The sequence below is a fragment of the Euprymna scolopes genome, chromosome 46 (assembly GCF_053919585.1).
Source record: "Euprymna scolopes isolate OS-2025 chromosome 46, ASM5391958v1, whole genome shotgun sequence".
NCBI lineage: Eukaryota > Metazoa > Mollusca > Cephalopoda > Sepiida > Sepiolidae > Euprymna > Euprymna scolopes.
In genome coordinates this window covers 83,972,826-83,986,970 of record NC_136527.1, presented here as the reverse complement: position 1 = coordinate 83,986,970, position 14,145 = coordinate 83,972,826, and positions in this window count along the sequence as shown.

The window sequence follows — 14,145 nt, the reverse complement described above, 5'->3', positions numbered from 1 at the left end:
CCAGATAAACGATATGGATTTAAAATTTAATTAATTGATTTCTCAATCGTTTATTTATAAAAATTAAACTTAACGAGAAAGTAAAAATAAACAAAGTGTTCAAAGTTCGTAAGGATGACAAGAGTGGGTTTAATGGCGAGAAGGAATCCGATGGAGCCAATAATTATCCCATGCTGGTTGTTTTGCTGTGACTCTGGGCGACTTGCGGCGTGGACATAGTTGAAGACAAACAGAATTTTGGTCAGTGGCCATTTAAAAACAAAGCTCAGGTCGCTTTTAAATGTATTTTTTAACGTGTTGTAGGGAATCGTCTGTTTAGTGTAAAGCTGGGAAAGTTGTGGATGTAACCTGGTCAGTGTTGAATTGTTGCAATGTTTTGTGTAATACTTATTTGCGTTAATATGCTGCCGGAGTTGTGTTTACTGTGATTCTTGTGTTTTTCTTTTGCTGTGCAGCCTTATCTGATTGTTTTCTTGGTTGAAGTGATGTGCGAGCTATTCTATTGATGTGTCTAGTGTATATGAAAAAATGTGCTTTAAAGTTATCGTGTGTATCTAGTGAGCTCATTTGCATTGAGTCGATGAACGTATTTTTTGCTGAGATTGTTGCTGATAGAACGAAGTTCACAGTACAGCGACGACAGTGGGTACTGGTTGCTGATAGGGCGGGTTCACAGTATGGCGGCGGGTATTGTTAGCTGATGGAGCGGTTTCACAGTATGGCGGCGGGTATTGTTAGCTGATGGAGCGGTTTCACAGTATGGCGACAGTGATGGGTACTGGTTGCTGATGGGACGGGTTCACAGTATGGCGGCGGGTATTGTTAGCTGATGGAGCGGTTTCACAGTATGGCAGCGGTGACGGGTACTGGTAGCTGATGGGACGGGTTCACAGTATGGCAACGGGGATGGCGACGGGTACTGGTAGCAGATGGAGCGGTTTCACAGTACAGCGATGGCGACTGGTTCTGGTAGCAGATGGAGCTCATATACATTGCGTCGATGAACGGATTTTTCTCAACATCGCCATTATTGATGCTGTCGGAGCTGCTGTGCTTTTCTGGTTTATCATGTAAATATAGAAAAATATATGCGAATATAACAATAGTACAAACACCATTCTTGCCCTTTGGGACAAGATCAAAGTGTAGTATCTGTTTATATAGTTGTTTCATTAAAGAGTCTTAGAGAGAGACTATTATAAGTGATGCTTTTTCTTGTGAGAGTTCTTATTAGTAATGATATGTGTCTTAGTGAGAGTTCTTGTCTTATTACATATGATGTTGTATCTTAGAGAGAGAGATGTTGTTGTAATGACATTTTATACACAGACATATAATAACAATACAATTTACCTTTTTGTAGAAATCACAACACAAAGATAAGCTTTATCCAAAACACATGGTGAATTTATTTTCTGACGACCGGTCGACTTCCTCATTAAGAACTCAAAGTTTCACATCTTAGTTTCTGAAGTGACGTCTCGCTTCAGACGTCCGCCTGTCTCTGAGTTTTCTCACTGACTGTCTCTGACTCTCTCCGACTCTCTCCGACTCTCTCCCGACCAACTAACTCCCACCTGCTATATTGAGAACTCCATGCATCCCGGCCACGTGAGCAAAATTCACGTGTCTCAACATGCGCGACTTTGCACGTTTTCGACATTGATTTCCCAATAACCTATTTTCTTTGTGTAGTTTCCACAAAGGAATTTAACCTACATATCTAATTTATTTAACTCATATTTTATTATCCACATTCTTTTAACAATTGAATAGTTTATTTATTATTTATTTCATCCGAATTAACAATTTACTGGACATTCCATTTAAACCTATTGTTCTTTAAAACTTATGTCCAGGGTTCGATTTCTGCTTTCTCTTATTCCATTTTAACTAATCTCTCTATTTTTATACTTACATGAACAGGGGACATCCCTTATCATGTAACATCCCTCCCTTCCATATTTCACAAAAAAAAATGTATGCATTTTTAACTTTAGTACATTTTTTTTTTTATTTTTACATCTACACAACCACACGGCTAGAAAGATCAGGCTAAAAAACACACACAAAAAAATCTCTTTTAGTCAGCCCTTCACGGCCGATTTCACAATTATTTATTTTTTTATAAGATCAGAACCTTTCTGATCTTTGTGGCATTTACTTTTTGGGTGTAGGGTATTCCTATAATTCACATCAGCTATTTTCCAGCCACCCATATGCCGCAGACTAGAGGTTTTCACCTTTCTCGAAATGGACGACTTCCTTCGTCTCAAAAGTGCTCTGATCTCTCTTTCCGCATTGTTAGTCTTATCAAGTATGGCTTTGTTTTTTATTCTATAACTATCTCATACGGGACATACCAAAGCTCATATACTTAAATCTTTGTGGTTGGCTTCAGAAGTTTAAGATATACCTTTTTTTCTCTCATACGGATTCACTCGGATTTCCTTGCTTGGATTCTTGAAACTTCGACGAGGATTTAGAAATATCACCCCTAACTAACTAACACGTTTCCTGCGACCAACAACTTAATTGCGCCTAAATTCTATCTAATTGCCCGTTTTTTTGTGATTTTTCTTTCCTCTCACCAGAGCCTCCAAGATCCAGCAGATATATCCCACATTCATGCGTCTCTAAAAAAAAATACAAGGTTATATCTTTCTTACGTAATCTACGGCATATTTTTGCCTGGCTCTTACTTCATTAAGCTATATGTGATTGCCTCGGGACTACCTCTCATCGGTTTACTGGTCCCCTTAAGAATTTTCGTATTCTTTCCAACGCCTGTTTATTAACTAAGCCAAGACTTACTACTTTGCTTGGAGTCGTTACGTGCAACTAGCTTATTTTAAGCACTTAATTAACCAGGTTCCCAAATTTTTCGTATAGGGGCACTTCTTGTGCTTATCAATCCCTACCAAGTCACTTTTCTTGGAGAAAAAATTTTAGGATCTCTAAAAAAAAACAACAAAACCAAATGCTAAAACAAAACATCTTTCTTACGGCGTATCACATCTAAAATCTCTCCAAATGCCCGTTTACGTAATTTTAATTCTTGTCCCCCTTCTAAAATTCTAACTGAATCTGTAAGCCAACCATACGTCTTAACTTATTTTCTACTAGATCATTTTAATCTAATGTATATTTACGGATAACTTTGAATTCTTGCTGTGAAAATCATAACATTACATAAGACAATTTACAATATTTGTTCAACATCATAAAAACATTTTCAAAAAAAAAAAATACCTTAATACATTTAAACATTTTGCAACAGTGATAACTTTTTTTTTTTTTAACAACAAAAAAAAAATCATCTGTAAGAAACAACAATTCAACAGTCTGTCCAAAACAATTGTCCCTTTTTTTTTTCAAAAACAAAATAAATGAACACGCAAAAGCCGAAAAGTTCACTATGAACACAAAATGCATTTCAAAACAATTTACACGCTGTTTCATAGAGAGTACATGCGACCTGTTAAATTCCTGTTTTGATTGACAGATTAAATTCAACAATTCGTCCAAACGATTTCATATCAAAACAATAATAATGGGTGACACAATCTCTGCCTTCGCGTGTATGTGTGTGTGTGTGTTTTTTTTTTTTAACAGACCAATTCATTTATCAATGAATTACGCATGGTGACTTGTTTACTATTTTTTTTCCATTACTACGAATTTCTTTTTACGGCATATCGGCCTTTTCTTCTTTTTCTTTTTAATATTTCTTGTATCTTTTGTTCTCTGTGTGCGTGTATGTTCAAATTTTTTTTTTTTCATCATTTTTTTTTTCGCATTTCTGTGATCGTGTAATTTTTTTTCTTTTTCCGTGGTATTATTTATTTATTTTTTTAATTATGTTGGACCCTTTTAAAGCGTTGTGTTTCTTTTTCTTTTTCGAATTCTGTGATCGTGTGATTTTTTTCTTTTTCCGTGGTATTATTTATTTATTTTTTAAAATTATGTTCGACCCCTTTAAAACGTTGTGTTTCTTTTTTTCTTTTTTTTTCGTGGTATCGACCCCAGGTTCGGTTTCTGCATCGCTGATGCAAAAGGTTCACGAACACCAAATTGAGAGTTGTTATATAGTTATTATTATTAGTATTAGACTATACCACTTGTGCGCGTATGTTACGTGAGTTCTTATTAGTAATGATATGAGTCTTAGTGAGAGTTCTTGTCTTATTACATATGATGTTGTATCTTAGAGAGAGAGATGTTGTTGTAATGACATTTTATACACAGACATATAATAACAATACAATTTACCTTTTTGTAGAAATCACAACACAAAGATAAGCTTTATCCAAAACACATGGTGAATTTATTTTCTGACGACCGGTCGACTTCCTCATTAAGAACTCAAAGTTTCACATCTTAGTTTCTGAAGTGACGTCTCGCTTCAGACGTCCGCCTGTCTCTGAGTTTTCTCACTGACTGTCTCTGACTCTCTCCGACTCTCTCCGACTCTCTCCCGACCAACTAACTCCCACCTGCTATATTGAGAACTCCATGCATCCCGGCCACGTGAGCAAAATTCACGTGTCTCAACATGCGCGACTTTGCACGTTTTCGACATTGATTTCCCAATAACCTATTTTCTTTGTGTAGTTTCCACAAAGGAATTTAACCTACATATCTAATTTATTTAACTCATATTTTATTATCCACATTCTTTTAACAATTGAATAGTTTATTTATTATTTATTTCATCCGAATTAACAATTTACTGGACATTCCATTTAAACCTATTGTTCTTTAAAACTTATGTCCAGGGTTCGATTTCTGCTTTCTCTTATTCCATTTTAACTAATCTCTCTATTTTTATACTTACATGAACAGGGGACATCCCTTATCATGTAACACAAACACCATTCTTGCCCTTTGGGACAAGATCAAAGTGTAGTATCTGTTCTTCAGATGCTGCACTTCAATTTCTTGTTCTCTATCAGTGGAGGAGAAATCCTTCACGACTGGGACAATTTTAATTTTTGTTTCTTTTTCTCCACGTTAAAAACGACCCTGGTGTCTAACTCTGTCCCATAGGGAGGCATTGTAAATAGAAGCAATAGTACAAACACCCCCAACCACTCCATGTTAAGAACGGATTTCGGAATAAACACCTCCCAACCTCCCCATATTAAGAATGGCTTCTGAGGTTGGGGTGTTATTCTGAAAGCCGTTCTTAACAGAGGGAGATTGGAGTGTTTTAATATGCTGGGGCACATCGTAAAAAATTATTTATTTATATTATTATTATTATTATTATTATTATGGTACTCCTGCAGTATTTTACCCACCGATTTCACGATCTTAGCCGAGCGTTGATCGACATCCGTCGGAAAACGCCGGAACATGGCGAGCGGTACGATACTCTATCAGCGAATCAGGGCGCTTCAAACGAACGCGCAGCAGACGAATAATTTTCATTGAAATTACACACATAGCGTTTCATTTCAGTTATTTTATTGTTCAAAGTAAAAATACACAGCCTTTCATTTCAGCTATTTAATTTAGCGATAAAAAAAGGAAGAAATCTGTTGTTACTGTTTAATAACGTTTTGTTAAAAACAAACAAAAAAAACATTGAAGTGTTTATTACTGTTGCTTACCCCCCCCCCCCCCAAAAAAAACACCAAAATAATTTCAAATTTAATGCAATTCTGAACAAATTTTGTCAATATTTCTGCGAAGTTATTTTTTATTTTGAATGGATTTTAAATGTGTCATCATCACCATGGACGTTTTTAGCGTCCCAAAATCAAATCGCGGAAGGCTACCCGGTTGGGAAGGAGCTTCTTTCCACATCCTCTGAAAACCCTTTGCTCCCTACTTTGCCTCTCTACAGTCAGTAGAAAATCTTCCAGTCGGAACTAAAGATAAACAGTAATTGTTGTCCCCCCCCTACAAACATTACTGAAAAAAAACAAACAAAAAAACATTGTTGTTACTGTTTAATAACGTTTTGTTAAAAACAAAAAAAAAACATTGAAGTGTTTATTACTGTTGCTTACCCCCCCCCCCCCCAAAAAAAAGCTATCGGAAAACAAAATGAACCAAAAAAAAAAAAAAATATTCAACAAAATAAATTTATTTTACTTTAAAAAAAACTTATGGTAAGTGTTTGTGATTTATTTTATCCAAATTTTTTGTATTCATTTTATCCATTTTGTTGTGTGTGTGTGTGTAATATCTTTTCCTTGTAATGTTGTTGCTATTCACATACTTTTAGCGTTCTTGCACCGTAGCTCCGAATTCTCGGCTTTCGTCGGCGTTAACGCCGAAAGCGTTCGTCAACGCTCGGCTAAGATCGTGAAATCGGTGGGTAAAATACTGCAGGAGTACCATTATTATTATTATTATTATTATTATTATTATTATTATTATTATTAATAATAATAATAATAATAATAGTTTTATTAAAAAGTTCTGTAAATATATAAAAAGAACCCAAAAAGACATTTATTTAAATATATTTTGTTTAAATATGTTCGTTTTATTGCCTACATTAAAAAAGTTTTGCGTAAATAGAGAAGTTGTTTTTTTAATCATTAAAAGTTTTGTAAATATTTAATATTAAAGAAAATGTTTTGTAAATATATTTTTTTTTTCTGTTAAATATTAAAAAGTTTTGCGTAAATAAAGAAGTTGTTTTTTTTAATCATTAAAAGTTTTGTAAATATTTAATATTAAAGAAAATGTTTTGTAAATATATATATTTTTTTTCTGTTTAATATTAAAAAGTTTTGCGTAAATAAAGAAGTTGTTTTTTTAATCATTAAAAGTTTTGTAAATATTTAATATTAAAGAAAATGTTTTGTAAATATATATATTTTTTTCTGTTAAATATTAAAAAGTTTTGCGTAAATAAAGAAGTTGTTTTTTTAATCATTAAAAGTTTTGTAAATATTTAATATTAAAGAAAATGTTTTGTAAATATATGTATTTTTTCTGTTAAATGTTAAAAAGTTTTGTAAATATATTTTTAAAAAATCTTGCTCGCGAACATACGAACATGTCTGCTATTTAACGTGTTTACAAACAACCAACAGCAATGTCAAGGTTGAACAACCGGTGTCACTTGTCTTCTGCTATCAGGGTATCTAATCTTTACTTGATCCGGGAAGGAAAAACATGTTGCATAAGTTAACCAAAATTGTTTATAAATAATTTCTGAACGATATTTCCTTTTAAATAATTTGTCACTAATAGCAATAATAATTACTGAAAGGTTTAGTATTGTTGGAATTTTTTCTGTTTTTACACCAACAATTGTATACTCCCCCCCCCCCTGTGTATATACTTATATTTTTTATGCTGGTTCATGATTTATATTTATATATATTGGATTGGGTTCCGTGTCCCTTTTTTGTACGAAACTCCCTTCAATTTGGGGAAAAGAGAAATGCTAGCTCTGTGATGACGTCACGAGCTCAGCGCGTATTTCGCCCTCTTTTGAAATTCTGCTGTCGAGGAGAGAGACCGCGTTCTTTGCCCGGCGCTGAAGATGGAATTTTGAAGAGCCCTCCTTGAAAGAAGTAAACCCAGCAAGAAATTAATACCCGGCTGTGACGAGACATGCTTCTGGAAATTAACTATGTGGCTGCGGTCCTGCACGTATTTATTTTATTATTATTTTACAAGGAGTGAAATTTAAAGAAAATACCTTTTACGTGACAAGGTATTATGGAATTTCCTATCCGGACAAGCGACGAGGTCTTGCTCCTGTAATACATGTGTGTCTACGGTTTTCACGCAGGAAAGGAAAATTCTCAAAGAACTTTAAACAAAAAAAGGAAAAGGCCATTTGCCAGACAGGCTTTCAATTGTGAGTACGCTCCTGAAATTAACTTCATATGCGAGTGTGAATGGGAGATAGTACTATTTTGTATATTCTTGTTGTATTCGTAATGGATACGCACAACTTCTGTATAAGAACCAGCAGTGTCGTTATTTTTTCTTTACATGTTACTTTTTCATTTTAAGTTACATTGGCGTTTTAAGTTTAATGCCCGCAAAGGGAAAAATTTGCAACTTATTGTAAATAAAGTTTCTTCTTCGTTTTAAAAGCAAGACATTTATATTTTATTCCTTACCCCCCCTTTTGTTTCATGCTTTTTTTTTCAGCCTAGTTACTTTAGCGTCGAATTTATCTGGAAGCAGGATAAATTCCGACAGTATTTGTTAAATAAAGACTAGCTTATATTTTGAAAGAAAAGAAAAGGAAATCAATAAAATTATTAATTAATACAGCACTTGGTTTAAAATAACTTTACGAGATTTTTATATTTTATTCGCAGTTTCGTGTTAGGGGTGTCAAAAATTCCTACAAAAATTCTAATACAGGTACTTGGTTTAAAATAACTTGAATTTGAACAGATTTAGGACAGAGTTATCTTCCCTTCCTAAAATTTAAAAATTCTTAGCGACGCTAATTTAGGACATTTCCTCCGAATAATCCAAATAATCTTCCTTAAAAAAAAATAGCGAAACTATTTCACACGTCTTATTAGACGGGTGTAACGGAACAATGGACGAACAAAGCCAGTGTCACTTGAAAATCGTTTACTAATGTAAAATTGTTTCGCTTCCCAGACCGAAGTTCCTGTGGCAAGATTGGAGATTGAGTGAAAAAATACTCTCAATTTTTATATCGCATGAAAGGAATAAAATTCCTCCTAATCACCGAGATGTTACTACGCAAACAATACGTAAATATCGGTATTTCAGAAGTTCACAGTTTTAAATAGGCAGAACTTTCTTTCAAAAGTAAACATTATAAACAGAACTTTTTTAAAAATAATAAACAATTTTTATTTATTTAAAATAATATATACAAAAGTTATTTTCTTTATTTTTGACAATATACTTCGGACTACTGTTCTCATCTTGGATTTTAACAGTATTCGACTAATTCAAATAATAATGAAATGTTGGCCCTCTAAAACAGGTTTGTTTTCTAAGATTGTACATTTCGTTCTTCTTGCAGTTTAAGGAAACTAAAATATGAAGGAAAGAGACATAAGTCGTATGACACCGGTAACAAGAATGCCACTTGATTGGATAGTGAAATTGGCGTCATTTAGTTACATGATACGTTCGCGTGCGAACGGGCGTAGTGGGGTGTCGTGTATCACATCGCGTAGGAATTTATAAGCGATCATTTAAAGTATTTTTTTAATGTGTTTTTATGTGTTTTTTTTTTTTTTGTCTTACGTAGTTTTAATGCTTTTTTAATTGATCTAAAAAAAAAAAGTTGTCACGGGCGATTTGCAAAAACATAACCACCAAACATATTTTTATGTTTTTCATTCTTTTTAGGGTGTATTTGCTTCTGCAGTTTAATTAACCGTTTTTCCGTAAGTAATGTGCCGACATTTACCATCTTAAATTAATTATTTTACTTAACATATTCACCGAATTTCACACTTCAAAACTCAAAAGCGGGATAATTAAACACAATCGAAGTTCTGATATTCAGACGTCAAAATAAGGTATGCAAACAATTTTTTTTGTTTTTTAAATCTATAATCCTGTCCCTTACAATAACACAATATGTTTTGTTCAGTTTCAGATGATTATTTTAAGCATATTTGTTCCCACTTCAAAACAAGGGGGGTTTGTAAGCAAAAAAAAAATATATATATATAAATATCGTTTATGAAAAATAAGTAGACTGTTATAAAGTTCATTCTTCTCTTAATAATCGCTGAAAATTTCGTATTGATCGGATAATTACCTGATTTTTGGTAGATTTTTAAAAAGACGGTCCGTCAAAAAGTACTGACCTGCCCCCGTTTTCAGCGACCTGGAATAACCGTAAAAAAAAAAAAAAAAAAAAAAAATTAGAGTGGCTGGAGTTCTGTTGTGGCGTAAGATAACATTTACCAAAAAAATGTGTTTTCTACTATTGTCAATTGCTAGGTACATTTCCAAAATGGCCACGTTGACGTCGTCGTGATAAATAATTGTTTTTCGCTGTAAAAAAAAACAAAAAAACTACTTAATCAAATGAAGTGAAATTTTTTTTTTCGGAGAACTTCAGTCTATAACAGTTACGTACATTAAATTTTTTTTTCAATATTTCCATTTTTTAATGTCGTCACTAAACTGTATAAGTACCAAGAAAAACACTACCGAAATGGTGAAATGGCACAAAATAGTCCCAAGGTAGGGGTTCCTACCATGCAAACAGTAAATTTGCGGTGGGTTTGATTACTAGATTCGTTTTCAGCGACCTGGAATAACCGTAAAAATAAATAAATAAATAAATAAATAAATTAGAGTGGCTGGTGTTCTGTTCGTGGCGTAAGATAACATTTACCAAAAAATGTGTTTTCTACTATTGTCAATTACGGTTTCATTAATTTCATTTCTAGTTATCTTTATTTGCCATTTTATTTATAAAATTACGCGGAAGTGATTCAATAAAAAAAAAAACATCTAAATTGCTATGAATAATTTTTTTAAAATATGCCTGTATTTAATAAAAAGTATTTAATAAAAAAATATTGTTTTCCAATATTTTCAATTTCAATATTTCATTTTATTTTAAAAATGACGCCAATTTCACTATCCAATAAAGTGCCGTTTTTGTTACCGGTGTCATACGACTTATGTCTCATTTGCGAACGTATCATGTATCACTACGGTGAAATGGCACAAAATAGTCCCAAGGTCTAGGGGTTCGTACCATATAAACGGTAAATTTGCGGTGGATTTGATTATCAGATTCGTTGTCAGCGACTTCGAATACCTCTAAAAACAAATTAGATGATCGGTGTTCTGTTGTTGACAAACAAATAAAAATAATTAGAAAAATTAATGAAACGATATTTAAACTGACAATAGTAAACAGTTGGGGTTTTTTTTTTACGACCTACCCAACATCCTGATGTTAAGAACGGCTATCGAGGTTAGGGTGTTTTTTTTTATTCCGAAAGCCGTTCTTTACATGGGGAGATTGGGGTGTATATAATACGCTGGAGAGCACGTCGTATTTTTTATTTTATTTATTATTTATTTTTATTTTTTTTGCCAAATTTAATTTTACGTCATGCATTGTCTGCGGGGTTAATACCTAATCAGCAATTTGTTGTCGACTTCCTTGCATTTTCAATTTTTTGGGGATCTAATTATTTTTTTTTAAATCTTAAAATAAAATAAAATGGTTCACTATAAATAGGCAATCGAATTATGTTACTTAAATGATTTTAATTTTTAAAAAATTATTTTACAATAATTATTTTTATATATATTTCAATATCGTTTCATTATTATCATTTCAAATTATCTTTATTTATTTGTCATTCTATAGGTACCTCCAAAGTGTTGTGTACTACGTCAGCAATCTTAACAAAAAACACGACGTCATCAGTTCGTGTGTTTGTTGTTATTTCTATGGAAGAGCATTAGCACTATAAAATTTATATTTTATTGATTTAAAAAAATGATAATTGAACATTTATGTATTTATTAATCGTATAGTTTGTAAATCAAATAGATTTTTGATAACGAACTACACAGACGATAAAATTAATTTTAACCTGTTCTGTTGATACATGTATCTACAAATGACTGTCCTTACAGGCTTCTGTATATTTTAGAAAAAAAGCGCAAATTTTGATTTCAACCTCTGTCATTTTAAATAAAATCGAAACGAATTCTTTTTTGTTTTTGGTCGATTTTTCTTTTGCAATTTTTATTATCTCAAGAGTCATATATTATATTATATGAATATATTTTTTTTAATATTGGAAACCTGTTATATAAAAAATCGGTTTAAACTTAATATCGCGTAATATTTGAATTTAATATCATTTAAAGCTTTTTAAAAATAATTGTTTTTTAGAATTCGTTTTTTTTGTTGTTGTAATGTTCATTTATTTTTTTTAACATAATATTAATGATTTTATGTCCAACATCAGGGGTCTACGTTCTTACCTTCCAGAGGTTGAAACCCAATTACAGGAGACTAAACCAGACCTTTTATTTTTAAGTGAAACTGGCATTGGACAGGCTATTTCCCTAGAAGAGTTCGCAATTAAAGGATACTCTAACTTAACCTCTAAATCTGACCCCCAAGATCGCCATGGGCATGGAATATGTGCCTATATTAAAGATAGCTTTCCATGTGGTAGGGACATCTCCAGGGAAGATCCTAACTTACCCTATATGTGCTTCCGGGTTGCTTTAGCTCACACTACGGCATTTTTATTTACTCTCTATCGCCTCCACAACAGCGGAGTTACTATATTTAAAAGCATATCTGAGAAAATTGACCAAGTCCTATCTGCTTATCCTTCAGCTAACATTCACGTATGTGGAGATTTCAATGTTCACAACGTCGAATGGTTGACCCACTCAAACAAGACCGATGATGAGGGGAGGTTCTGTCATGATTTCTCCATTGCCTATGACCTCACTCAGATTGTTCAGGAACCCACCCGTGTGCCCGACAATGACGGCCAGTATGCTAGCCTACTAGACCTTTTTCTCACAACTTGCCCTGAACTATGTTCAGTTTCTGTTCTGTCGCCTCTTGGATCTTCCGACCACTCTGTTGTATCAATTAAGATAAAAATGAAATGTAATAAGTCCCCAGACGTACCTCTTCATCGTACAGTATATCGATACACTAAGGCTGACTGGGATAGCTTCCGTACATTTATAACTGATCTACCTCTGCATTCCATATTTAAAAAGGATGTGTCCTCTATAGTATTAGACCTGACGGAATGGTTAATTGTAGGTATTGATCATTTCATACCCTCGAAAAAGTTTCAGCAAAAACCTAACAGCCAGCCATGGTTCTCTCCAGAATGTGCTGCTGCCATTGCGCACAGAAATCACTTTTTCCACTGTTTCCAACGTAATAGATGTATGGAAACTAAAGCCGCTTTCAGGACTGCCAGCAACCATTGTAAGAAAGTAATAAAGAACGCAAGATGGTTGTATGCTCAATCTGTTAAGTCCAAAGTAGCTGAGCAGCGGCTTGGTTCCCACCAGTTTTGGCAAATAGCAAACAGAATTCTGAACAGAAGTGTGCGCTCCATTCCAACTATCATCAATGGACCTGAGGTAATCTCGTCAGCATCAGACAAAGCCAAACTCTTTGTCAAGAATTTTGCAGCTAATTCTACCTTTTGCGATCAAGGCCGCCAACCCCCAATATTTCCTCCTGTATCTGAAAACACACTATGTGATATACGTATATCTGTACGTGATGTTGCCAAGCTAATCAAAAACCTTGATTCCAGTAAAGCAACTGGTCCTGACGGTATTCCAATTATAGTACTCAAAAAACTTCGACCTGAACTAGCGCCCATACTTACAAAACTATTTAAACGTTGTCTTAAGGAGAATAGTTTCCCATCTCCCTGGAAAATTTCATCTGTATGCCCTGTATTTAAGAATTCAGGTGATCGCTCATCCCCCTCTCAGTACAGGCCAATAAGTCTCCTGTGCGTCATGAGTAAGTTGCTGGAATCTGTGTTAAATACAGAAGTAATCAACCATCTCAACAAAAATAACCTTCTTAGTGACACTCAATATGGTTTCCGTTCTGCTAGATCTACAGCAGATGTGCTTACAGTTATATCTCATAGGATTAGCAAATCTCTCGACGGAGGCAACCTTTCTAGGGCAATTACTCTTGACATATCAAAGGCCTTTGATAGGGTATGGCATAAAGGTTTACTTCACAAGATCTCCAGCTATGGTATAGCTGGAAATGTCTTCTCAATTATTAAATCATTTCTTTCTGATAGGTTCATAAGAGTAGTAGTTGAGGGGCTAAAATCAGAAGCTCACAGTATTAATGCCGGTGTCCCTCAGGGGTCCATCCTGGGCCCAACTCTTTTCCTGATCTACATTAATGATCTTCCAAATCACATCCTTACATCATTTGTAGATATTTATGCTGACGACACTACCATTTATGGTAGTACACCTAAGACAGTAAACGACCAAGTTCTCTCCAATTCTCTCTCCTCTGATCTTGAGCATGTAGTACAATGGGGAAAGGAGTGGCTGGTTACTTTTAATGCATCTAAAACCAAGCTCCTCTCTTTACATCATCAACATTCTGATCCACATCTGGCATCAATTGAAATGAATGGCTCTCGTCTTCAGGAGGCCTCA